This window comes from Hyperolius riggenbachi, chromosome 5, assembly GCF_040937935.1.
Source record: "Hyperolius riggenbachi isolate aHypRig1 chromosome 5, aHypRig1.pri, whole genome shotgun sequence".
NCBI lineage: Eukaryota > Metazoa > Chordata > Amphibia > Anura > Hyperoliidae > Hyperolius > Hyperolius riggenbachi.
This window is the reverse complement of record NC_090650.1, coordinates 254270379-254298249: the sequence shown is the minus strand read 5'-3', so window position 1 is coordinate 254298249 and position 27871 is coordinate 254270379. Positions and strand designations below refer to the sequence as shown.

The following is a 27871-nucleotide window of genomic DNA, read 5'->3' as shown; positions in this document are numbered from 1 at the left end:
TTGCTGCTGTTTGGAAAATATCTGCCCGCCGGCTTTAATGTTTAATAGCAAAGCCCCCTTAAAAGCTAAAAACACCAAATTTGCAGGGAATGTTAAGAAGAAAATTGTGAACAAGAGGAAAAAAAATCTTTCAAAAAGACCTTATAGTTTTTGAGAAAATCGATTTTGAATATTCTTCTTCTGACCGTGGGAAAATTAAACGCCCGCCGACTTTAGCGGTTAATAGCAAAGCCCTTTAAATGCCAGAAACACCAAATGTGTAGGGAATGTTAAGAAAAATAGTGGGAACACGAAGAAAAAAAAATTGTTCAAAAAGACCTTATAGTTTTTGAGAAAATCGATTTTAAATCTTCAAAGGAAATGTATCCATTTAAATCGCGTACTGACATTTCGTGGAAACTTTTTCCGCCGACTTTAGCAGTTAATAGCAAAGTCCCCTTAAATCCTAGCAACACCAAATTTGCAGGATATGTTAAAAAGATACTGGGAAACAATATTTAAAAAAAAAATTGAAAAATGTTATTTATTTATTTTTTTTTAATTAAATTTTTTGGGTTATGTTCAGAGTGTGGGAAAAGTTTTGAAAAAAATGACGTAGGGTCCCCCCTCCGGAGCCTCTGTAACCCCTTGTCTCCCATGCAGGCTGGGATAGCCAGAATGCGGAGCCCCGGCCGACTGGGGCTTCGCACCCTGAGCTATACCAGCCTGCATGGTCCATGGTATGGGGGGGCTTCGGGGGGGAGGGGCGGCCAAGCCTTCCCCTCCCCCCCGGAGCCCTTGTCCAATCCATGGACAAGGGGCTCTTCCCCACCTCCGGTGCCCCAGGAGGAGGTGGGGGCGACGACTTCCTGGGGGGGGTTCATGGTGGCATCTGGGAGTCCCCTTTAAGAAGGGGAACCCAGATGCCTGCCCCCCCCCCCTCCCAGGAGAAATGAGTATAGGGGTGCAGGAGTACCCCTTACCCATTTCCATAAAGGGTTAAATGAAATAAAAACACAACCATGAGAAAAGTCCTTTAATGTTCTAAATTAACCAGAAATACTTACCTGTACCTTTAAGAAAAAAATCCCACGTCAATTAGGTCCCACGACAGTATCCTCTATCTTGCGACCTTCTGTTACATGTTGATTGAAGATCTCCGCCGCCCCGACGCCACACACGCCGCCTCCGCCACCGCACTGCTCTTAGCTATACTTAGTATAGCTAAGAGCAAAAAGCATCTTTAAATTTTAGCTCCGATGGTCCCCGTTGGTTCCTTAACAGACCAATGGGGATCAGGAGGATCCCCATTGGTCGATAAGGAACCAATGGGGAGCCTTGGAGCCAAAATTTAAAGATGCTTTTTGTTCTCAGCTATACTTAGTATAGCTGAGAGTTGCGTCTATGCATCTATATAGACGCATTAGCGCTAGCTGCCGCTGCCCTCCCTGCCTCTCCCCACCTGTCACCCTCACCCATGCTGGCACCCATGGGTGCATTGGGTGCCAGCATGGGTGAGGGTGACAGGTGGGGGGAGGCAGGGAGGGCAGCGGCAGCTAGCGCTAATGCGTCTGTATAGACGCATAGACGCAACTCTCAGCTACACTTAGTATAGCTGAGAGCAGTGCGGCGGAGGCGGCGTGTGGCGTCGGGGCGGCGGAGATCTTCAATCAACATGTATCAGAAGATCGCAAGATAGAGGATACTGTCGTGGGACCTGATTGGCGTGGGATTTTTTTGTTAAAGGTACAGGTAAGTATTTCTGGTTAATTTAGAACATTAAAGGACTTTTCTCTTGGTTGTGTTTTTATTTCATTTAACCCTTTATGGAAATGGGTAAGGGGTACTCCTGCACCCCTATACTCATTTCTCCTGGGAGGGGGGGTGGGCATCTGGGGGACCCCTTTTTAAAGGGGACTCCCAGATGCCACCATGAAACCCCCCCCCCCCAGGAAATCGCGGCCTCCACCTCCACCGCCCATCGGAGGTGGAGAAGAGCCCCTTGTCCATAGATTGGACAAGGGGGGGAGGGGGAGGCTTGGCCGCCCCTCCCCCCCGGAGCCCCCCCATACCATGAACCATGTCGTTTTTTTTTTTAAATTTATTTCCCCCACTCTGAACATTAAAAAAAAAATTGATAGCAAATTCAAAAAAAAAACGACGTGGGGTCCCCCCTCCCGAGCCTCTGTAACCCCTTGTCCCCCATGCAGGCTGGGATAGCCAGAATGCGGAGCCCCGGCGGACTGGGGCTTCGCACCCTGAGCTATACCAGCCCGCATGGTCCATGGTATGGGGGGGCTCCGGGGGGGAGGGGCGGCCAAGCCTCCCCCTCCCCCCCGGAGCCCCTTGTCCAATCCATGGACAAGGGGCTCTTCTCCACCTCCGATGGGCGGTGGAGGTGGAGGCCGCGATTTCCTGTGGGGGGGGTTCATGGTGGCATGTGGGAGTCCCCTTTAAAAAGGGGTCCCCCAGATGCCCACCCCCCCTCCCAGGAGAAATGAGTATAGGGGTGCAGGAGTACCCCTTACCCATTTCCATAAAGGGTTAAATGAAATAAAAACACAACCACGAGAAAAGTCCTTTAAAGTTCTAAATTAACCAGAAATACTTACCTGTACCTTTAAGAAAAAAATCCCACGCCAATCAGGTCCCACGACAGTATCCTCTATCTTGCGATCTTCTGATACATGTTGATTGAAGATCTCCGCCGCCCCGACGCCACACACGCCGCCTCCGCCGCACTGCTCTCAGCTATACTAAGTATAGCTGAGAGTTGCGTCTATGCGTCTATACAGACGCATTAGCGCTAGCTGCCGCTGCCCTCCCTGCCTCCCCCCACCTGTCACCCTCACCCATGCTGGCACCCAATGCACCCATGGGTGCCAGCATGGGTGAGGGTGACAGGTGGGGGGAGGCAGGGAGGGCAGCGGCAGCTAGCGCTAATGCGTCTGTATAGATGCATAGACGCAACTCTCAGCTATACTAAGTATAGCTGAGAACAAAAAGCATCTTTAAATTTTGGCTCCAAGGCTCCCCATTGGTTCCTTATCGACCAATGGGGATCCTCCTGATCCCCATTGGTCTGTTAAGGAACCAATGGGGACCATTGGAGCTAAAATTTAAAGATGCTTTTTGCTCTTAGCTATAATAAGTATAGCTAAGAGCAGTGCGGTGGCGGAGGCGGCGTGTGTGGCGTCGGGGCGGCGGAGATCTTCAATCAACATGTAACAGAATGTCGCAAGATAGAGGATACTGTCGTGGGACCTAATTGACGTGGGATTTTTTTCTTAAAGGTACAGGTAAGTATTTCTGGTTAATTTAGAACATTAAAGGACTTTTCTCGTGGTTGTGTTTTTATTTCATTTAACCCTTTATGGAAATGGGTAAGGGGTACTCCTGCACCCCTATACTCATTTCTCCTGGGAGGGGGGGCAGGCATCTGGGTTCCCCATCTTAAAGGGGACTCCCAGATGCCACCATGAACCCCCCCCCCCCCAGGGAGTCGTCGCCCCCACCTCCTCCTGGGGCACCGGAGGTGGGGAAGAGCCCCTTGTCCATGGATTGGACAAGGGCTCCGGGGGGAGGGGAAGGCTTGGCCGCCCCTCCCCCCCCGAAGCCCCCCCATACCATGGACCATGCGGGCTGGTATAGCTCAGGGTGCGAAGCCCCAGTCGGCCGGGGCTCCGCATTCTGGCTATCCCAGCCTGCATGGGAGACAAGGGGTTACAGAGGCTCGGGAGGGGGGACCCCACGTCATTTTTTTCAAAACTTTTCCCACACTCTGAACATAACCCAAAAAATTTAATTTGAAAAAAAAATAAATAACATTTTTTAATTTTTTTTTTAAATATTGTTTCCCAGTATCTTTTTAACATATCCTGCAAATTTGGTGTTGCTAGGATTTAAGGGGACTTTGCTATTAACTGCTAAAGTCGGCGGAAAAAGTTTCCTCGAGATGTCACTACGCGATTTAAATGGATACATTTCCTTTGAAGATTTAAAATCGATTTTTTCAAAAACTATAAGGTCTTTTTGAACAATTTTTTTTTCTTCGTGTTCCCACTATTTTTCTTAACATTCCCTACACATTTGGTGTTTCTGGCATTTAAAGGGGCTTTGCTATTAACCGCTAAAGTCGGCGGGCGTTTAATTTTCCCACGGTCAGAAGAAGAATATTCAAAATCGATTTTCTCAAAAACTATAAGGTCTTTTTGAAATATTTTTTTTTTCCTCTTGTTCACAATATTCTTCTTAACATTCCCTGCAAATTTGGTGTTTTTAGCTTTTAAGGGGGCTTTGCTATTAAACATTAAAGCCGGCGGGCAGATATTTTCCAAACGGCAGCAAAGCAGGGGTTAAAACGATAAATATCGTTTGGGAGCAATACAAATATAAATATAAACGATAAATATCGTTTTTAAAGCCGGCGCCATTTTTTAGCTGTCAAAAACGAAAAATAACTAGTGATAATGGTTCTCTATGGGGCGCCATTTTTTAACTACGATAATTGGCGCCATTTTTAACGGACCCCGAGAAAGTTACAGGATGAGGAGGGAGCGACAGAGAGAGATGGAGGAAATGGAGCAGGTCCAGATAGAATTAGGAAAAGAAATGGACAGGCGCCTAACAAGGAGCGAGACAGCCAAGAAGGGGACAGTTTAAGTCCCTCTGGGAGTCAAAATGTGGTCAATTTATCTACCTTTGTGTTACAAGATAAACATATTTCCCTCCTCAATAAGGGACTGTCCTTCTCACCAGCAACCTCAGGGGACATATTTGAAATTTACAAGGACATTTATTTGTTCCTGAGAAAAGTGCTCCTTAGAGTAACTTATGGTAATTCTAACCCTCTAGACCATCAGGTATCAGAGAATTATGTAAGCCTCTCAGTGAATGAGAGGGAAACCTTATCTGCGTTAGAGGCCCTATTTGATGAAAATGCGCTGGAGGGGTCGGTTATAGATGAAGGGGTGCCCCCCTCAGCATTAGATTTGGAGGAACAATGTTTGATGAGACCCCCACCCTCAGGATTGCATGTGAAATCTAGTTATATGCCTCCCCTCTCTCAGAATAAGTATATTAAAGTATTTTTAGACACTATAGAAAAAGAGTTGTGTTAACTACGTTTGTCCCCAATTGCTGAAGATTGGAACCTGAGTAAAGATGAGGTGGATGCTTTGAAAGAACTAACATCAGCACCTAAGATAGTTATAAAACCGAGTGATAAAGGGGGAAACATTGTAGTACTCAATGAAGATATGTATATCAATGAAATAGAGAGACAACTTAGGCCCGGTTCACACTTGCGGTTCTCTGCCAAACGGACCGGATGACCTGACCGGATCCGGATCCGGATCGGAACCGTACGGTTCTGATCCCGATCCGATCCGGATCCGGTCAGGTTGCATCAGGTGTTCATCAGGATGCGATCCGGATCCGTTTGGCAAAAGATAGTAGAAATAGAATAAAAATGTTGGGGTCTGGGAGGGTGGCAGAAGGTGGACCTGTGGAATCAGGCCCTCCGCTGTTTAGCACTCACCTCCACCTCCGACATACTGCCAACATCTCCAGCACGTTTAAAGTCACTGCTGCTCCACTCCAAAATGCTTGCCCATGTGTCCCCATCCAAAATCGCCGCTACAATACGCATAGGAAGTGGGGTAGAACATCCGGATTTTTAGCCAGTGTGTTGTGCGCTCTCCGGTTCTCATTGGTTTGTATTGGCCGGATGGTGCAGTCCGGCTCCGCTCCGGATACGGCTGCCGGAGGAGCCGGACCAAAAAATAGCGCATGTGTGATAAAAACACATACTTACCTCTACGTGAGAATCCTTTTCCTTACATAAAAGATAGAATCAATGATCTGCTTGATGATGGCCTTTTTCATAATCACATCTCCAAAACAGAATGGGAGTACCTTAAGGTTGATACATATAATGTTCCCACCATATATGTCCTGCCCAAGCTGCATAAGTCTCCTTCCAATCCCCCAGGAACACCTATTGTTTCATCTGTTGGTAGTCCTACCCAGAGAATAGGTCAATTTATAGACAAGAAATTGAGCCCATTGGTGCGGTCTCTACCATCATATGTTCAAGACACCCGTGATGTTTTGGGTGTCCTTGCCGGTCTCGAGCTGCCCCCGGGGTCCATCCTTGTGGGGATCGACGTTGAATCGTTGTACACCTCGATCCCGCATGAGGATGGGCTCCGGGCAATGTCCTTCTTCCTCCACGAGAGATATCCTACCGCGGGGGCCCACAATGAGTTTCTCGTCGATTGTATGCAATTGATTCTTACCCAGAATTGCTTTAGCTTCCGTGGTAAATATTTCCGCCAAGTACGCGGAACATCGATGGGGGCGGCGTGCGCCCCGGTATATGCGTGTTTACACCTAGGATTGTGGGAACGGAGAGATGTGTTCCCTAATCCGGATTTTGGGGCGCACGTCGCCCTATGGATTCGATACATAGATGACGTCTTGGTGGCGTGGAGTGGCAGTGTAGGCGAATTAGAATTATTTGTTTCTACCCTCAACTCTAATAGACGTAACATTAAACTCACATACTCATATGGTAGTGAGATATCGTTTTTGGACCTGCGCCTTAGAGTTGATGGAAATAAAGTGGTCTCCACATCTTTTCGGAAGCCCACGGCTGGGAACACGCTTCTCCATGCCACCAGTCATCACCCACCCTCATTAAAAAGAGGTATCCCTTATGGTCAGTTTCTCCGGTTACGGAGAAACTGTACCAATGAGAATGACTTCCGATGTGAGTCCAGGGACATGTATGAGCGATTTCGCGAACGTGGATACACACATTCAGTTTTGCGGAAGGCGTTAAAACGGGCATGGAACCTGGACAGAAAGGATCTCTTGGCCGCTCGTGGTGGGAGGTCCGGTGTGGAGGGAGGGGGACATATGCGGCTCGTGACCGGTTATGGTACCCATTGGGAGGGCCTGCGGGAATTATTGTCCACTTTTTGGCCAATTTTGACAGCTTCGGATGAGATAGCTAGGTTGGTGGGCCCTCGCCCACTCCTTACCGTAAAAAGAGCACCCAACCTCAAGGACAAATTAGTCCGAAGTGAATTAAGTGTCAATAACGACACGTGGCTACAGAGAGGTGTACCCAATGGGTCATATAAATGTAGTAAGTGCAAACTCTGCCCGTTTATTGAGCGAACCGGTGTGTTTGAGAATAGTGCGGGTACTGTAGAATACGATATACGATTGTTCATCAATTGCAATACGACACGTGTCGTTTATATGATACAGTGCCCGTGCAGGCTCAAATACATTGGCAAGACAAAAAGGGCCATGAAAGAACGGTTGTTGGAACATTTCTGCAAAATTAAGGGAGGTAAAGCAATAGGAGGTATATATGATCATTACAGAGAATGTCACAGCAATGAATTGACAGGTACTCTAGTTAAGGGCATATATAGGCTAAAGGTGTCCACCAGGAGGGGAGATTTTGATGAACTATTATACTGCAAGGAAGCATCTTGGATCTTTAAATTAAAGACTGTGGCACCACTTGGTCTAAATGCAGAACTGGATTTAACCCCATTTCTGCGGATGCGACGGTATGATTGAGCAGTTGGGATATGTATGAACCCGCAATGAAAGATGGGTGCCATGTGAAATAGGTGCCCTAAAAAACAAATAATTAAAAATAATAAAGAACAGTGTGGGGGGGGGGGTGTATCCATCTTTGTACTCCCGTTGTGATTTACCCAGAATATGGTCTACAGTAGATGGATCGTGGATTTATGAACTGCATGGATCTCCCCCCATTGTGATTTACCCTATAATGGATGGATTGTGGATTTATGAACTGTGTGGATCTGTCAATAGCTACATCATTTTATTGCATGAGGTGGAGCCCTATTTGTTCAAGTGCCTGCCGTTTATGTGTCGTTTGTAGAGCATTAAGTGTCCTTCCCTCTTCTGTGATATGAATCAGCGACGCCCCTGTTGGCTTCTTTAAGAACTGGCACGCCTGTCCTGTGCAAATGCCGATTCAAGATTGACACATTTTTGTATGGCTGTCAGCCTATTTAGCTGCCCGTAGATCATGAGGTCATGCTGCGAGTGCGGAGATAGGGCGGGCCTTCAGACTGTTCTTAATCACATAGCCGTATGCTGAAGCCACACCCTGATGAAGCGTCACACATGACGCGAAACGTCGGTGGGCGGAGCCACGCAGCCTGAGCTTCCAGCCACGCTTCCGCGCTGATGAGTGCTTGGCGTCTCGTGTCCGGTTGATCCTCCTGCTGATGGTCTCGCTGGAGGGAGACAGCTGACTGCATCGCACCCAGAGTGGGGTAGCTTGATTGCTGTGGAGAATAGATGATAAGGACAGCTCTGTACTTGTTCAAGCAGCCTTATGAGCAGTGACAGAAACCGCATCCTGTGTACCGGAAATGCCAAAGCAATGCTAAAGAAACGCCAGTATCTGTGATTGGTGAGGCCCATCCTTTATTTCCCCTATGTGGATATGTGAACTGTCATCACTCCCAGGATATATGCCATGTTGGCCCCGACTATATGGACACATAGTGGGGCAATTATTCTATTCCATTAACTGTGGCTAATGCCTGGAGTTCCCACTGGAGTGTGGAATATTTAAGGGGGGCCCCCATCAAATATAATATTCACAGGGCACCAGTATGCTAGCGCGGGATGCTTGGAGTATGCATGTGTGAGATATTCTCCATATATATGCTATACTGAACTGGAATATGTATTGTCTATTGCTGGTTTGATGGCTATACTAGCTTTTGCATATGCAATTTTAATTATTGAATCATGAGTGTGCTTTTTATATGTGTATATCATTGAAGATCCACCATGTTCCCTTTCCCCAATTAATACATTTTTGATACTTGGCACATTAAGGTGGCTGATAACCCGTAATTTTGTATGATATGTTGGCCAATACAGAGTCCAGGAACGAGCAGAGATTGGCAACAGGGTAACAGAAATAGTGAGGTACAGAATCAGAGTTCAGAGGAATGGTCAGACAGGCAGAAGGTCATAACAAATAATACAGTTCAATATTCCTAATGCTAAGGTGTGAGTTCCTTGATCGTCAACACCTTTGGAAACTATGCTAGAACACAGATACAGACAAGGTCTGAGTGCTACCACGTAGTGATCGCAACGGCAGACAACCAGAGAATGATCAGCACCCAGTATATATAGCAAAGCGCTCTCCAGCGCCTCCCCTAAGTGCTGGACCAATGGCAGGTGGTGAAAATGTCAGCTGACCCGCTTGGTCAGCTGACCCTTTTCTGGCTGTCATATAAGCTCCGCCTCTCAGCGCGCGCATCCTTCTGAACCTGTGTGGACTAGCAGTCCCAGCCACACCAGACATGTCTTGCAATGTGACCACTGATTCAGGCGCGGGGACCGCCGCCCCGCTCTCTAAGCGAGCGGCGGTTTCCCCGCGTCTAGCCGCAATGCCAGCTGCTTTGCCATGCGTACAATCCGCCGCATCCAACGCGGACTCCAACGCTCTGCCCATGCGGCATGCGGCGGATTCTTCGCGTTGTGCCGCCATGTTAGACGCGGAAACAGCCGCCTCACTCTGAGCCCTTGCGGCGGCTTTTCCGCGTTTCCTCACACTTCTACGATGGCTACAATAGCCTAGGTTTGGAGCCACCTAAATATGTAGTACATCCTGCGCAGTATGTAACACAAAAAATACAAATGCAAAGGAGATGAGAAGTGCTATTTACAAAAGTGCTGCAATATGGTACTCTAACATGTTTCACCCTACGGCTTTTTCAAAGAGTGCTATACATATATACAGTAATTATTTACAAAGTGCAAACCCCCACCAACAGTAATTTCCCCTGCAAAAGCTCAAGTCAGAGCTGAATCACCATATCAGGCGCATGCTTAAATACTGGAGGGTCAAGGGAGAAGACGCCCATCAGGGCGTGTGCATTCCATATTCTCATGCTTGTTACAGGGTCCGCATAAACCTCATTAAATCGCAAGGGAGGAGATCCCGGCCATCTTCCCTGTATGTGCGCATAGCGGCTAACTTGCACATGACGCAATGTACGCGTCACTACCGGTATACACGTAACGTCACTTCCGGTATATACGCGACGTCACTTCCAGTATCCTCCGGCATTGGTATGACAACCACACACTGGCGAATTGGCACACATATAAACATATATAGTCATGATGGCAACGGTGGCCATCTTGATTTATAAAAGGTAAACAAGTTAAAAAGTATATGGCGATACAAATATATGTCAGTCCGCATTCAAGGATCAGATATTAGCATCCACATGCGTAATCATAGGCGAACAATCCGCTTAAGCATGTGTTCATTTAGGCGCATTCAAAAGGTATTCTAGCAAGATAACACGTTCATATTAAATACATAACCCTCCATATATATATGTATATATCACAGCAGGGGTCTGTTTAGTCGTATCGTAAGCATGCAAGTGTAATCTGTGGTATGTGGGCAAAACTACGAGACCATTAAAAGAACGTCTCCTGGAACACATTGGAGATATTAAGCATAAAAATGACACTGCTATCTCTAGGCATATGAATCAGATACACCCTCAATCGAGATTTGATATATATTTTTGGGGCATCCAGGAGTGGAAAAAACATCTGAGAGGGGGGAATCTTGATAAAAAATTAACACAAATTGAATCGCAGTGGATCTTTCGTCTAGACACTATTGCTCCCAATGGTCTGAATGAAGATTTCAATTTGGCATGCTTTCTGTACGATCATTCAATGATTTGTATGTAATTCCAGTATCATTGGTGCCACAGATTGCTATTTGAATAATGGCCAATAGGATCTGTTTTAATGATGTGGCTTACGATACGACTAAACAGACCCCTGCTGTGACATATACATATATATATGGAGAGTTATGTATTTAATATGAATGTGTTATCTTGCTAGAATGGGTACGGGTAGGAGGCGCCCGGGCAAGGATATACAATATAATATTCTATATGGCAGTGTCCAACTATTAAATAATAGGTTGTCCTACCTTATAGGTGTCCCTTTCCTGCTAGAATACCTTTTGAATGCGCCTAAATGAACGCATGCTTATGCAGATTGTTTGCCTATGTTTACGCATGTAGATGCTAATATCTGATCCTTGAATGCGGACTGACATATATTTGTATCGCCATATACTTTTTTAACTTGCTTACCTTTTATAACTCAAGATAGCCACCGTTGCCATCACGACTATATATGGTTATATGTGTGCCAATACTCCGGCGTGTCATACCAATGCCGGAGGATACCGGAAGTGACATCGCGTATATACCGGAAGTGACGTTACGTGTATACCGGTAGTGACGCGTACATTGCGTCGCGTGCAATTTAGCCGCTATGCACATATACAGGGAGGATGTACGCATTACCCAGAATGCCAGGGAGGTTAAAATATACCACACACAGGAGGTGTATTAGGAGTATATATATGTACATACTGCATAATCTGCTGCCTTATTTGTACAGTTTTGCTATGCTTTCAGATTATTGATAGATTTAATTACTTCAAAAATGTTGTGTTCCAGTCTTTTTATTTATATGCAGAATGTCTACCAGGCCTTTATTTTGATATATTTTGGTGAGTTAAGACTTAAAGGAGGTGTCAGGGAAAAAACTACAAATTTATTCACCTGAGGCTTTCTCCAGCCCCTTGCAGCCGACTGTCCCACGATATCACCTCCGCTCCCCGCCGCTGTCCCGCTCTCGCCACTCTGTATTCAGGCCGACCACCGAGTCGGCCTTACTGCGGCTGCGTGAAGCGCCACTGTCAATCATGGCCACTTGGGCTGCGGCGAACTGCGCATTCGCAGTAGTTCTGCGCCTGCACAGTTCGTCGGGGCCCACGTGGCCATGATTGACAGCGGCGCTTCGCACAGCCGCAGAAAGGCTGACCCCGCGGTCGGCCTGAATACCGAGCGGCGAGAGCGGGACAGCGGTGGGGAGCGGAGGTGACAGCGTGGGACAGTCGGCTGCAAGGGGCTGGAGAAAGCCCCAGGTGAGTAAAGCTCATTTGTAGTTTTTTTCCCTGATAATTCCTTTAAAGAGGAACTGTAACATGAAAAGATTCCCTGGGGGGTACTCACCTCGGGTGGGGGAAGCCTCCGGATCCTAATGAGGCTTCCCACGCCGTCCTCCATCCGTCAGGGGTCTCGCTGCAGCCCTCCGTGGAGTCCGTGCAGCGGTGAAGTCAATATTTACCTTCCTGGCTCCTGCGCAGGCGCTCTGACGGCTGTCGGCTCCGAACTACACGGAAATACCCGATCGCCGTCGGATCTGCTCTACTGCGCAGGTGCAAGTGTCCTGCGCCTGCGCAGTAGAGCGGACCCGAATGAGATCGGGTATTTCCGTGTAGTTCGGAACGGAAAGCCGCCACAGCGCCCCCGCTGGAGCCAGCAAAGGTAAATATTGAACTGACAGTCGGCACAGTCGCCGGCTGTTCGGAGGGCTGCGGCGAGACCCCTGTGGGACAGAGGACGGCGTGGGAAGCCTCATTAGGATCCGGAGGCTTCCCCCACCCGAGGTGAGAACCCCCCAGGGGATCTTTTTAATGTTACAGAGTCTCTTTAAGAATTGGAGGCCTAAATTTCATGAAAAAAAATGTACAGCTTTTTACTCCTAATTCCAGACAGAAATGCACCGCCAGGGAGGTTAAAGGAGAAGTGAAATAAGGAGAGGAGGCTGCCATATTTATTTTCTTTTAAACAATAGTTGTCTGGCTTACTGCTGCTCTGACTGCAGTATTATCTGAATAACACCAGAAACAAGTATGTAGTTAAACTTGTTAGATCTGACAATAGTGTTAGAAACACCAAATCTGCTGTATGCTTGTTCAGGGTCTATGGCTAGAAGTATTAGAGGCATAGGATCAGCACGATAGCCAGACAACTAGTATTGCTTAAAATAAAATAAGTATGGCAGCCTCCATATCCCTTTAGCTTCAGTTGTCCTTTAAAGATCCATCACGCCAGGGCCTTAAGCAACCTTAGTAGACCTTGGGGTACACCAGCACATGCTCTAGTTTGTCAGCTGCGATGCATGTACGAGGCTTTAGAGGCGCTCAGGGCAAACTGTAAAATATACTGTATATGGGCAAGATGTAGTATTGTTCCTTTGTTTATCTGTTATTTATTTTATAGTCTAGCAAAAGTTCATGACAAAATCATTTTTTCCATATTTTCCAAGTTAGACTAACAGGAATTGGTTACTGAAACTTACTCTCTTATTACCTGATGGGTGACAGAACTACAATTTGGCACTTGCTGTAATTAGGTAAAGTACAAGTCCACGTAACTACAATTCAATCTCAGGAAGCAACTTTTACTTAAAAACAATAAGAAACCACTACCAGCCTCTGTGTCCCGCCATTACTGCATGTCCTCAGTACAGTAAACAGCTTAGCAGAGAGGTGATAGCAAGTTTTTCATGCATTGCATTAAAATAGACTTTATCACTTCAGCACCTAAAATGCTAAATCACTGCAACATTTCACCTGTGTCACATAGACCTAAAAGCAGTTTTAGGTCTATGGCCAGTCTTATGGTCCTCAGCGTTGTGTTCACTAGAGATGGTCCGAACCTCCGATTTTCGGTTTGCGAACTTCTGCGAAAGTTCAGTTTGCGCAAACTTTCACGAACCGCAATAGACTTCAATGAGGAGGCGAACTTTGAAAACTAAAAACACTTACGCTGGCCACAAAAGTGATGGAAAAGATGTTTCAAGGGGTCTAACACCTGGAGGGGGACATGGCAGAGTGGCATAGATGCCAAAAGTCCCGGGGAAAAAACTGGATTTGACGCAAAGCAGCGTTTTAAAGGCAGAAATCACATTGAATGCTAAATTGCAGGCCTAAAGTGCTTTAAAACATCTTGCATGTGTATACATCACTCAGGGAGTGTTATTAAAGTACTGCTTCACACTGACACACAAAACTCACTGTGTAACGCACCGCAAACAGCTGTTTGTGTAGTGACGGCCATGCTGGACTGGTGCGCACCATGGCGAGAGTGCAGGCCAAGGCGGTTTTCAAGCCCATATGGTCACCGGGCTGAGGTAGCTGAATGACAGAACAGTGACCATCCAGCTGATAAAATTTGGTCTGTCCACAATGAAGCAACGACCTTATTATCTTGGGTGTGCAGCCTCCCACCCCCCGAGACACTCATATAGCCGGCGGTCATTGCTTCATTGTGATACGCAAGCCCCTTCACTGCGGCAAGGTAATGATCATGCAGGGGAATTGGCACATGTACATGACATGCCTTTTGTTTTGTTGCTGCAGCTGCAGTGCAGCCAGAAAAATTAGGCAGGCATGTACACGCACCAGAAAAATTTGTATAGCGGCCGCTGCTAGCAGCGGCCTTAAAAATTCAGGAATCCACCTGGAGTCCTGGACCCTGTTGGTGGTGGCGGAGAAGGCAGTCAAGCGGCCTGGGTGCAGAGGTGCTGTGTGGGGAGTGACTTAGTCTAGGGGCAAGCTGTCACACAGCGTGCAGGCGCAGATGGCTTAGTTTTAGGGCGGGCAGTAGGCCTCCGGGATCCATGCCTCATTCATTTTGATAAAGGTCAGGTACTGAACACTTTTGTGACTTAGACAACTTCTCTTCTCAGTGACAATGCCTCCAGCTGTGCTGAAGGTCCTTTCTGACAGGACGCTTGAGGCAGGGCAAGACAAAAGTTGGATGGCAAATTGGGATAGCTCTGGCCACAGGTCACGCCTGCGCACCCAGTAGTCCAAGGGTTAATCGCTGCTCACAGTATCTACATCCACACTTAAGGCCAGGTAGTCGGCTACCTGCCGCTCTAGGCATTGGTGGAGGGTGGATCCGGAAGCACTAAGGCGAGGCGTTGGACTAAAGAATGTCCGCATGTCCGAAATCACAATGAGATCGCTGGAGCATCCTGCGTGGACATGGGAGAAGGACTACTGGCAGTGGTACCTTTATTCCGTTGTGCTGTGACATCATCCTTAAAGCGGAATATAACCCCGCATTTCAACTTTGCTCTAAAACATTATTTACAGTATATTATATGCAACCAGCATTTTTTTTTTTACTAGACCAGCATTGGAAGGGTTACACAGGGCTTTAAAGTTCCTGGAGATTTTTGCAGACGCATCCGAAGCTGAAATAGATACATTTTGTTTACATAAATGTATCTAAGTGTTGAATGTGACTCATCTCTCTGACTGAGAAGGAGGTTGGAGGACAGCCAAAGAGTGTGTAACATTTATCAATAGATACATGTAACTAAATAGAATGTATCTATCTGAACTTCTGCATATCTCTCCACGGACCTTTAAACCTCTGTGTTTAACCCTTCCAATGCTGGTCTAGTAAAAAAAAATGCTTTTTGCGTATAATATGCTGTAAATAATATTTTAGAGCAAAGTTGAAATGCAGGGTTATATTCCGCTTTAAACGCACTGTAAACCATAGTTGCCAGCTTGTTCTGCAAGTGCTGCATCCTTTCTGCCTTCTGGTGAGTTGGTGACATGTCCGCCACTTTGTGCCTATACCGAGGGTCTAGTAGCGTGGCCACCCAGTACAGCTCATTCCCCTTGAGTTTTTTTATACGGGGGTCCCTCAACAGGCTGGACAGCATGAAAGACGCCATCTGCACAAAGTTGGATGCAGACGTACTATCCATCTCCTCTTGCTCTTCCTCAGGTAAGTCCTACTCCTCCCCCCAGCCATGAACAATACCACGGGAACTTTGAGCAACACAAGCCCCCTGCGATGCCTGCTGCGGTTGTTCTTCTGCCGCCACCACCTCCTTCTCCTCCAAAGAAACACTTTCCTCATCATCCGAGTCTAACTCCTCTTCCCCACACGACTCTTCCTCCTCCCCCCCCCCCCCCCTCTGTGCTGCCGCAGGTGTTGAGGAAACATCTGGTTCTGCTGAAAATTTCTCCCACAACTGTTCCTCCCGTAACTGTTCCTCTTCACGCTCCTCCACAGCTTGATCCACCACTCTATGCAAGGCACGCTCCAGGAAGTAAGCGTACGGGATCAAGTCGCTGATGGTGCCTTCACTGCGAGTCTGCGACTCACCAGGTTGGTCACCTCCTCAAACGGCCGCATGAGCCTGCATGCATTTCGCATCAGTGTCCAGTTGTTGGGCCAGAACATCCCCATCTCCCCAGATTGTGTCCTTCTACTGAAATTGTAGAGGTACTGGGTGAGGGCTTTCTCCTGTTCTAGCAGGCGAGAGAACATAAGGAGGGTCGAATTCCAGTGAGTCGGGCTATCACAAATGAGGCGTCTCACTGGCAACTTGTTTCTCCGCTGAATCTCGGCAAAGTATGCCATGGCCGTGTAAGACCGCCTGAAATGCCCACACAACTTCCTGGCCTGCTTCAGGACGTCCTCTAAGCCTGGGTACTTTGACACAAATCTTTGAATGACTAGATTCAGCACATGTGCCATGCAGGGTACATGTGTCAGCTTTCCCAAATTCAAAGCGGAAATGAGATTTCTGCCGTTGTCACACACCACGTTGCCGATCTCCAGCTGGTGCGGGGTCAGCCACTGATCCACCTGTTTGTTAAGAGCAGCCAGGAGAGTTAGTCCAGTGTGACTCTCCGCTTTCAGGCAAGACATGCCTAAGATGGCGTGACACCATTCTACCTGGCATGCAGCATAGGCCCTGGGGAGCTGGGGCTGTGTAGCTGGAGAGGAGATCGCAGCACCAGTAGAGTTGAACTGCCACTCAGCCAAGGAGGAGGAGGATGACGACAGCGAAGAGGATGTAGCAGGAGGAGAGGAGGTGGGGTGGCAGGAGGCCTGCCTGCAAGCCATGGAGGTGCCACAAGTTGGTCCGCTGCACAACCACGTACTCCCTGCTTGCCATCGGTCACAAGGTATACCCAATGAGCTGTGTAAGTAATGTACCTGCCCTGACCGTGCTTGGCAGACCAGGCATCCGTGGTCAGGTGGACCCTTGACCCAACGCTGTGTGCCAGAGATGACACCACTTGCCTCTCAACTTCACTGTACAGTTTGGGTATCGCCTTTTTAGTGAAATAATTGCGGCCTGGCATCTTCCACTGCGGTGTCCCAATGGCCACAAATTTACGGAAGGCCTCAGAATCCACCAGCTGGTATGGTAACAGCTGGCAAGCTAACAGTTCCGCCAAGCCAGCTGTCAGACGCCGGGCAAGTGGGTGGCTGGCAGAAATTGGCTTCTTCCACTCAAAGATTTCCTTCACAGACACCTGGCTGCTGTGGGCAGAGGAGCAGGAACCGCTCAAGGTCAGAGGCGGAGTGGAGGAGGGTGGCTGTGAAGGTGCAAGGGAGAAAGTGGCTGAAGATGATGCACCTGAAGGAGGAAGAGTAGAAGGGAGGGTGGCTTTTCATTTGTGTGCTGCTTTTGCTCAGGTGCTATTCCCATTGCAGTTTGTGCCTTTTCTCCATGTGCCTTCGTAAGGCACTTGTCCCTACGTTGGTGTTGGCCTTTCCACGGCTCAATTTTTGGAGGCAGAGAGAACAGATGGCATTGCTCCGATCTGAGGCAGACACATTAAAAAATTTCCAAACCGCTGAGCCCCCCTGGGGTGATGGCACTATGGTGGCATCAGCCTCTGACGTTGAAGGGCATGTTGGCTGGCTGTACATAGGTGGCGATACATGGCACCAGACACTGCCACCAGCTGTTTCTGATGACGAGCTCCCCCTGCTTCTTTCAGGAACTCATCTCCTCCTACTCCTCTCTGACTCCCCCTCTGAACTGTCCCCCTGTTCATCTCCTCTATTGGGAACATACGTGGGATCTGTATCATCGTCATCATCATAATCATCCAGCCCAGCTTCGCTTGCCTCAGACACCTCCAAAACTGCACCAGCAGCAGGTACTTCATTATCCACCTCCCCACACGTTACGTCCATAGTGTCGCCTGACTCAGACATATGAGGTGGTGTAACTTGCTTAGCGCCTTCATCTGGTTGTAACAATAATGGCTGTGCATCAGTGATTTCCCCACCAAATAACTCCTGCGAACTGTCAAATGTAGCGATGTGGTACTTGGAGTAGCGCTGGTGGCTGCGGAAGATAAGGTGTTCTGTGTTAAATAGTCAACCACGTCCTGACAATCTTGGGAGTTGATGGGACGTGCCTTCTTCTGAGCACTGTACTTTAGTCCAGGGCCGCACGACATCACATCACCATGACCTTGCACAGACCTCCTGGATGGCCTTCCTCTGGGTCTGCCTCTACCTCTGCCTCTATCTTTTTTATCCGGTTTGTCCATATCGGGGGGGGGGGGGGGATGAAGTGAAAGGTATGCACTGACTTGGGTAATACAATGTGCAGTCACACAGGTGCAGTTAACAGGTATGCACGAAGTGGTATATCACACTGCGTGCACTCATGTAGGTGGGTGGGTGCACTGAAGTGAACAACAGGTAACTACAACAGGTAAGTGAACAACAGGTAGGTATATGCAGTGGTGGGTATTACAATGTGCACCTGTCACACACAGACAGGTACCAAACAGGCACAGTGACACTGCATGCACTCACGTAGGTGGGTGGGTGCACAGTGAACAAAAGGTAGGTATATGCAGTGGGTATTACAATGTGCACCTGTCACACACAGACAGGTACCGGACAGGCACAGTGACACTGCGTGCGGTCACGTAGGTGGGTGGGTGGGTGCACAGTGAACAACAGGTAGGTATATGCAGTGGGTATTACAATGTGCACCTGTCACACACAGACAGGTACCGGGCAGGCACAGTGACACTGCGTGCGCTCACACAGGTGGGTGGGTGCACAGTGAACAACACATAGGTATATGCAGTGGGTATTACAATGTACACCAGTCACACACAGACCGGTACTGGACAGACACAGTGACACTGCGTGCACTCACGTAGGTGGGTGGGTGCACAGTGAACAACAGGTAGGTATATGCAGTGGGTATTACAATGTGCATCTGTCACACACACCGGTAGTAGTCACTGAATGTGCTGGGCATGGCAGTGGCACACACAATAGGAATTAGCAAAGCTGACTATGCAACACAAGTGTCAGTGGGACACACAGAAAAAAAAATAAATTACAAGTACAAGATTAGCTCTCAAAAGAGCTGTTATGGAGTGCTTTTCTAGCAATAAAAATCAGCAAGGAGCAAGCTAACAAGCCTACAAGAGCCTAACTAAGCTTTCTCTATGAGAGTCTGCAGCGATCCCTTCACTAATTACTTCAGGCACACGAGTGAGTGAAAAGCCTGACGCTGCCTGCCTTTTATAAGGAGGGGAGTGGCTCCAGGAGGGAGTGTAGCCTGATTTGCTACAATGTGCCTGCTGACTGTGATGTAGAGGGTCAAAGTTGACCCTCATGATGCACTATGGGGCGAACCGAACTTCCGGAAAAGTTCTCGGTTCACCGAAATCGCAAACCACGGAAGTTCGCCGTAAACCGTTCAGGCCATCTCTAGTGTTCACATGATAATTTCTACATGCTATCCTCTTGTTTGCAGCAGGGAGGTAAATGGGCAGTATCTGGATCCAGAATCTCACAATAAATACTGTTTATTCTAGCACAGGCACAACCTAAACTGACTAGCAGACCGATGTGTTATTTGTGGGATACACAAGTCACTGAATGTCAGCTCCTACAGAACACACACAGAAAGTCTCAGTGATAATGAAAACGTGAAAACATTACCCTCAGAGGAAATTGAACCTTTATCTTTTAAAATATACAATCCAGTCAAAACTGTAAGTCAGATTTGCAAACAAATGCATTGCAGCCTAAAAAGTACCTATCCTATAAATTATTTGAAATACCTCTTAGAATTCATCTCAAATTGGATTGGACGTAAGTCACAGGAGCTGCACTACTAGTAGTTACACCTTTGAATAACAAAAATGATAGGTTACTATTAATGATATAATGCATAGGAGACCCAAATAAACATTGATTATACTTTCTTTGCGGAATATTCAGTGCTCATAGCCGACTGGGAGTTATCAAACATGCAATTTGCATAAATAACCAACTGCACACAAGGCCTTGCATTGCTGATAGAGACATAAAGAATCTCTGTGTGCGCCACTTATTAAAACATCTCTGGTGTAAACCTTTACATATACATAAGTTAAAACAATACAAACTTAAAGTGATACTGAAGCCAAGATAAAAAGTCACATACTCACCTATAGAGAAGGAAGGCTCTGGATCCTATAGAGCCTTCTCTGTCTTCACATGGTCCCCTCGTTCTAGCACTCTTTCCCCCATTGCACGTATTTGACCAATCAGGAATCCTCAGAAGCTCTGGGAAGCATGAGCGTACTTGAGTGATTCACAAAGCGGTGCAAAGTGTTTGCACGCGAGTGAAAACCCCTTTATCACGCCTAAACTCAGTTTAGGCATGATGAGAAGAAACTCGCGCGAATTTTCCGCGCGCAAAATTTTGCGCGCGCAAGCGCAGCACCCAGCGCTTCGCGCGAAGCTCCTATTAAGCCCTATGGGACTTTGCATACGCGCGGTGGCTTCGCGCGAGTTAGAGCACAAAGCGGTGATAACTTTGCTAGTGCAAAGCTTATCACGCCTAAAGTCTTTTAGGCGTGATAACTGAGTTATCACCCCTTTGTGAATCAAGCCCAATGTTTCAAGCTAATATTAGACACATTAGAGTAGACCAATCATCTAGGTGGTACCACCAAGTTATGATTCAGTAATCCAGTTGCAGTAGTGCCAATATCTTCAGTAAGGGAAATATGTTATAGATCAAGGCCCATCACATAATGGACAGGTGAGTGCCACACATAAAATAAGTAGTAGTTATTAACACAGACATGGATAGTCAGCCAGCTATGAATTTTCAAAGCAGACATTAAGCACAAACTGCTTTTATTTTATTGCTTGGAATCTGTACTCTGTGTTTCAGTACAGACAGCATAAGTAATCAGCTGCACAAAGTGCTAAACAGGAAAACCTCTGAAAACCTCGGATTTCGCCTGTTTGTTTGTCCTCTGCCTGCCTCTCCTTTGCCGCTTGCTCCTCCGCCTGGGTCTAGCGGTGGACGAGTTTCCCGAAAACCCTGCTGATACTGTTGGGGCTTGGATCCCGAGCTAGAGTATCCTCCTGAGCTCCCCAACTGCGGGGTTCGCGGGTTACCTCGCCGCGGCTTTCTCCTGCGGGACTCTCGTGGCCTCTCTCTCCCTGACTCTCCGGGTCACTGTTCACTCTGTTTCCCCAGCTCACTTCCGGGAGGCGGGCTCTGCTGTCGTCGTTGCTGACGCGGCTTCCTCCAGCTGTAGACCTGTTGGAGCCTGTAATCCTCGGCGTCCCTTGCAATCTTCCCCTGTTTACGCTGCACAATCACTTTGCGGGTTTCTTCCAGTACTCGCTGTTGTTCTCCAATCAATTTCCCATACGCTTCTGGCGAGGTGGGGCAATGAAGGGTGTGGTTATTGGGTATCTATTTAAACACTGTGAACCATTATAAGCATGTACACCTGATGAAGGGGATGTCCCCGAAACATGTCGTGTAACTGCTAAATGATTCTATAAACGCAAGTTTTGAAAGCCAGTTGAGTGCCTTCGCCTTATTGATGAAAATTGCGCTGTGTGTGGAGTGGTGACCCACGGGAGAATTGAGCACCGGCAACCAGGGCTCAGCTAGACCTGTGGAAGAGGTTACCCAGGGGAACAGACTTTTGGACATTCTAGGAGACATATCCAGTATTAACAGATGGTAAAGTTCTCTATTATCATGTATTTGAAATGGCAGTTTTCTGTAGGCTTAGAGTAATCATGGGATCACAACCCAAGGAAAATGAAAGGAAGTTCTGAGGGAAGGACAAAAACATTTTGAATTTTCATGCTTTAAAAAACACAGAATTACACTTATGTTATATTATGTGTAATTGATTGCAGGAATTGGGATTACAGATTCTGTTGTTACAGAAATAAGCTGCTCATGCATAAAGTTACAGACATGTAATAATGGAAATGATACTTGGCTACAGAAGTGGAAACTGCCATAAATTGGGGATCACCAACAATTTATTCACTAGCTAGAGTTTTTGCTGCCTGAGGCAAACTTGTGACCCCCAACACCCCCCCCCCCCTTCTTTTCTAATTTGGAATGACCTCACGGCACCTGAATATTTGCATGGCAAGTTATACAGTAGCTGCGGTGTGAGTTGTGTTACGTAATGCTATTATGCCATGGGATACTTCTGCTTCATTTAATGTTTTCAGTCAGCAAGGAAGCCTATGCAACAATCAGAATGAGAATTACATTTATTCGCCAAGTACAACAGTTGTCGTACCCGGAATTGGTTGTGGCACACATTGCATAGGCATTTATACATTAAGAAATATACATTAAGATTTCAATAGCAGCATACTTTGGGGGGAGTGAGGGTCGCCCATTGAGAGCACTGGCAGCTCGAGTCTAGGGCAGTGCTACCAAGAGTGATCAGAGTTCAGAGCATTGGCTATGGGCCATAATGTCACGGGTGAGCAAGGTTGGAGTAGTTGGAGTTCAGGTGCTTGAGGAAAGAATGTGGTCCTGCGCCTGGTAGTTTTGGAGGATATGGTCCTGTGACGTCGGCCTGTTGGCAGGAGCTAGAAGAAGTGGCTGCTTGGGTGGGAGGAGTCATGGGAGATCTTGGAGGCCCTCGACCCCAGTCTTGCCATGTCGAGGTGGTCTAGGGGAGGCAAAGGCAATCCTATGATCTTTTCTGCCATGTTAATTATTCTTTGAAGCTTGTACTTGTACTTGACGGATGCCCCCGCATACAAGATGATGACTGAGGAGCAGAGGATGGATTCCTTGGTAGCGGTGTAGAAGCTGGTCAGCAACTCACGTGGCATACCAAATTTCTTCAGATGACACGGGAAGAATAGCCTCTGCTGAGCCTTCTTCTGTATTTTGGAGGTGTTCTGCTCCCACCTAAGGTCCTTAGTTATGGTCGTGCCAAGGAACTGAATGCTGGACACCCTGGAGACCTCGATTCCAATCATGAGGACTGGGGAGAGCATGTGGGGTGCTTCCTCAAGTCTGCAGTGAGCGCAACTGTTTTTGTCGCGTTGAGAACGAGCTTGCTTTCCTTGCACCAACTGCTGATCCTCCCAATCTCGCTTCGGTAAGTGTGCTCACCATTATTGTCGATAAGGCCGATGAAAGTTGTGTCCTGAGACATGACATGCTGCAGCTCATCACAATAACACACTGGCTGGCTGGCTGGCTGGCTGCGAGTCTGTGACAAACAAACTTCTCTCCCTCAGCCAGTCGGCTGTCCTCCATTCCTCCTCAGTCAGGACAGCAGTGCCACCTCCTCCCTTCTGCTGTGCAAGTCAAATTAAACACTGCTGCTCTCCTGCCTCCCCCCCCCCTCCTCAATCACTATCAGACTCCGACACAGCACAGCAAACTGCTTTCCCCCAATTATGACCTCTTCACCTTGCTCGTTTTCCTCTCGCTTCTCCTCCTGACTGCATGCTGTAAGTGTAAACACACAGTACAAACATGCTGCCCCTGTAATCTCTGTGCCTGAAGCACGTATTTCACCTCGCTTCATGGGAGAACCAGCTCTGGCTTTACCCTCCAACAGCACCACAGCAACCATCAGGGCAATTTACACAATATCCTGGGGTAGAGATCGGAGATATGCTAGACATTGCCCTATTATAAAGAGCTTCCTCTGTTGAGGAAGTATGGTAATTATGTTAACCGGTTTAGAAGTGACAATTAGCAGCTAGTACTACTAGTAAGCCTGCGATTCTCAAAAGCATTGCACACCATAACCACCGCCGAGCCACCGCCAACCCAAAGCCTGTGTGCATGCAAACTAAAACTTGCCCACTATGCAAGCAGGGTAGGTGGTGGTTGTGGTGTGCTCGTGCAGGTGCACTGTGCATACTTGCATCCTTTGATTAGTATTGTAGATTACCGTATTTAAGTCTATCCATTGCTATAAACTTAAAGCTAATAATATTGCCTGACATTACAGAAGGTTTTTTTAGCTTAAAGAGAATCTGTACTCTAAAATTCTTACACTAAAAAGCATACCATTCTATTCATTATGTTCTCCTGGGCCTCTCTGTGCTGTTTCTGCCACTCCCTGCTGCGATCCTGGCTTATAATTGCCAGTTTTAGGCAATGTTTACAAACAAAAGACATGGCTGCTAACCAGCTTGTGATGGGCTGAGAGGAGCTGAGTCTGTGACTCACACAGAGCCTGCAGGGGGCGTGGAGAGGGTGTGTATAGCTTCTATCCTATCACAAGCAGAGCAGCACATTCCTGCCTGAGTGCCTGAGCCCGACAAAGCCGTCAGAGGAAAAAAGATTAGATTATATAACAGAGATAATACAGCCACTGTGCAACTAGGAAAGGCTGCAGTAAACAGACCACATTAGAACAGGTATAGGAACTTATAGGATAAAAGAAATAAGGCTGAACATTTTGTTACAGAGTCTCTTTAAAAACTACAATTGATTTTACAATGCTATGTGTTTTCTGCTACAGGGAGTGCAGGGCAGTTGACTCGCTTTTGACACAGGCCAAATGCTGCAGAGGAAGAGAGCTGCATACATTCTAAAACCATCGTACTTGATCCAACAAAGGTATTTTATCTTTTAATAGCACATCATTTGTGGTATGGTTATTCTTTCATTTTCAGAAGTTACTCTCGTTCTGGCCCCGTAATTTGTGTAAACAGAGGGCATCCTGTCACATTTGTGTACTTTCTATACATCTGTGGAGTGTTATAGGGATGCATTCTCTAGGGCCTAGGCCATACTGCACTATGTTTGCAGGGTTGTTATCAGATTCTTAGTCATCGCCCAGTGGGAAGGCATTCCTGGAGGAATTAGTAGATAGAGGATCCTGCCTTTCATTTCACAGCATGTTGTCTACTTAGCAGATAACACAGTAAAAAAAAAAATGAAAGCCGTAAAGGGATATGTGGATGTTGCATTAGTTCTCATTAGTCATTCGTCTTTCTTGAAGTTGATGATTATGCATCTCTCCTGCTAGGTGTGTTTTTGTTCTGTTTTTTTTGTTTGTTTGTTTTTGTTTCTTTATCTTTTTTTTAAGAAGTGTCCATCGACATGCTAGTTTGTAAGAAACACAATGTATACAGTACATGGAAAGCTAGTCATAAATTCTTCAGAGTTTTAGATTTATCTGAACAACCATTATATGCATGATATCTATTGTTAAATCATACTGTACACTGCACCCTAAGTACAGCCAGTTGACCATCATGCCTACCACATATCAAGTAGAATTATCAAGTCTGCCACACAACCACTATAGTAATTACATCCACCACATAAAAGGTACAGCTATCACATCTGCTACATAACAAATTCAACCATCACGTCTGCTACATAACAAATACAACCATCATGTCTCCCACATAACAAGTACAGCCATTATCTATGCCACATGACAGGTACAGCCATCATGTCTGCCACATGACCGGTACAGCCATCATGTCTGCCACATGACCGGTACAGCCATCATGCCTGCCACATGACCGGTACAGCCATCATGTCTGCCACATGACCGGTACAGCCATCATGTCTGCCACATGACCGGTACAGCCATCATGTCTGCCACATGACCGGTACAGCCATCATGTCTGCCACATGACCGGTACAGCCATCATGTCTGCCACATGACCGGTACAGCCATCATGTCTGCCACATGACCGGTACAGCCATCATGTCTGCCACATGACCGGTACAGCCATCATGTCTGCCACATGACCGGTACAGCCATCATGTCTGCCACATGACCGGTACAGCCATCATGTCTGCCACATAAGCACAACCATCATGTCTGTCACATAGAAAATACAGCCAACAAGTCTGCCACATGACAGTTACAGCCATCATGTCTGTCACATAACAAGTACAGCTATCAAGTCTGCCACATAACAAGTACCTGTCATGTGTGCGGTCTGAAAATTGTCTATAAATGGAGAAAGTTCAGCACTGCTTTTACTCTCCCTAGGAGTGCTCATCCTGTAAAGATGACTGCAAGAGCACAGTGCAGAATGCTCACTGAGGTGAAGAAGAATCCTAGAGTGTCACTGTCAGCTAAAGATTTACAAAAGTCTCTGGCATATGCCATTATCCATGTTACCAATTCTACGATACGTACAACACTAAACAAGAGGGGCGTTCATGGGAGGATACCACAGAGGAAGACCCTGCTGTCCTAAAAAAAATTGGTGCATGTTTAAAGTTTGCAAAAGAGCACCTGGATGTTCCACAGCAGTACTGGCAAAATATTCTATGGACCGATGAAACCAAAGTTGAGTTGTTTGGAAGAAACACACAACACTATGGCCTCAATTCACTAAGCTTATCTCCTGTCTTTAATAACTCTTCTAGAGTTGTTACCATGGTGATAAGGCATGTAGTATTCAGGAAACATTTTACCTCAGGCAAACCTAAAGTTAACTCTTCTGTCTTTAAGTTAACTCTCCAATCCTTAAAATAACTCCAGAGTTAAAGACAGGCTGTTAATTAACTGCATGTGAAAATAACTACAGAGGAGGTAAATTAACTACAGAGGAGGTAAATTAACTACAGAGGCGGTAAATTAACTACAGAGGAGGTAAATTAACTACATAGGAGGTAACTTAAGGAATGAAGAGATACGATAACTCTCTCACTGTGTGAAGGTAAGTTTTCTCTTGCCTTATTATCTCCAGCATGATCTTAGTGAATTGAGGCCTATGTGTGGAGAAAAAGAGGCACAGCACACCAACATCAAAACCTCATCCCAACTATGAAGTATGATGTCGGGGGCATCATGGTGTGGGGCTGTGGAAAAAAATCTTTATCAAGATTCAAGACATTTTGCAGGGGAACGTAAGGCCATCTGTCCACCAGCTGAAGCTCGGCAGAAGATGGGTGTTGCAACAGCACAACCACCCAAAGCATAGAAGTAAATCAATAGAATGGCTTACACAGAAGAAAATATGCTTTCTGGAGTGGCCCAGTCAGAGTCCTGACCTCAACCCGATTGAGATGCTATGGCATGACCTCAAGAAAGCGACTTGCACCAGATATCCTAAGAATGGGACTGAAATTGTTCTGTAAAGCGGAATGGTCAAAAATTACTCCTGACCATTGTGCACGTCTGATCTGCAACTACAGGAAACGTTTGGTTGAAGTTATTGCTGCCAAAGGAGGTTCAACCAGTTATTAAATCCAAGGGTTCACATACTTTTTCCACCTGCACTGTGAATGTTTACATGACGTGTTCAATAAAAACATGGAAACCTTTAATTATTTGTGTAGTATTAAGCTGGCCACTAACAATACAATCTTTTCCATCCAATGTTACCATTTCTATGTAATATAATGCTGGGAATACACGGGTCGATCCGGCGGCCGATTAGCCGCCGGATCGACCCCAGCCGCTTCCCCGCTCGAATCAATTACCGCTCGTCCCCGCCAGGCGCTTCCTTATCAGCGCTCGATTCTCTGCCATTGTCCGCCGGCGGGGATCGAGCGGGCGGGGGTCGAGCGGCTTGATCGGGCCAGCTGATAATATTATCAAGCCCTAAAAGCTGTCATTGCATTTTATTCCAACTGCATTTTATTATATATTAACATCTTCTAATGAGCTATTCTGAAGTGTGTGTGTGTGTGTGTGTGTGTGTGTGTGTGTGTGTGTGTGTGTGTGTGTGTGTGTGTGTGTGTGTGTGTGTGTGTGTGTGTGTAGCACAGAGAGATTCACAGAGAGCTTCTTTTCACCTGTTACACTGTTTACACAACATTGGACAGCATTGTGTAACAACATTGGAATGTAAACAAAGATACTGTTATCTACAGTTTGGATGCAGATTTGAAGCTGAAT

At 46.8% G+C, this 27871-nt stretch overlaps 1 long non-coding RNA gene across 1 annotated transcript in view; it reads left to right on the top strand.

Moving 5' to 3' along the window:
• The window catches only part of LOC137517616 (uncharacterized), a 103985-nt gene extending 76734 nt beyond the window's left edge, over positions 1 to 27251 (top strand). Inside the window, exons 2-3 of the long non-coding RNA XR_011020597.1 lie at positions 24518 to 24615; positions 26012 to 27251. This is a non-coding gene — a long non-coding RNA (uncharacterized lncRNA). The remainder of the gene's footprint in view (positions 1 to 24517; positions 24616 to 26011) is intronic.
• The last annotated feature ends 620 nt before the right edge of the window (positions 27252 to 27871 follow it).